This window comes from Odontomachus brunneus, unplaced genomic scaffold (assembly GCF_010583005.1).
Source record: "Odontomachus brunneus isolate Ranch 3 - 2012 unplaced genomic scaffold, Obru_v1 Obru_scaffold_101, whole genome shotgun sequence".
NCBI classification, from domain to species: domain Eukaryota; kingdom Metazoa; phylum Arthropoda; class Insecta; order Hymenoptera; family Formicidae; genus Odontomachus; species Odontomachus brunneus.
In genome coordinates, this window is record NW_022639551.1 from 709,862 (window position 1) to 710,104 (window position 243).

Sequence of the window (243 nt, forward strand, 5' to 3'; positions counted from 1 at the left end):
ATTTTTTTTTTTTTTTTTGGAGGTATAGCTCACGCGTGATCCGTTGTTTTCTATTCTATTCTATTCTATTCTCAGTACACGATCAAAGTACTCGGCTGCGTGAAAAGTGTAAAATGAGTTTATTTTTTTTCTTTTTTCTTTTCTTTGCCGATGTTCAATTAATTTGTATGTATCGACATGAACGAGAGAGAGAGAGAGAGAGAGAGAGAGAGAGAGAGAGAGAGAGAGAGAGAGAGAGAGAGA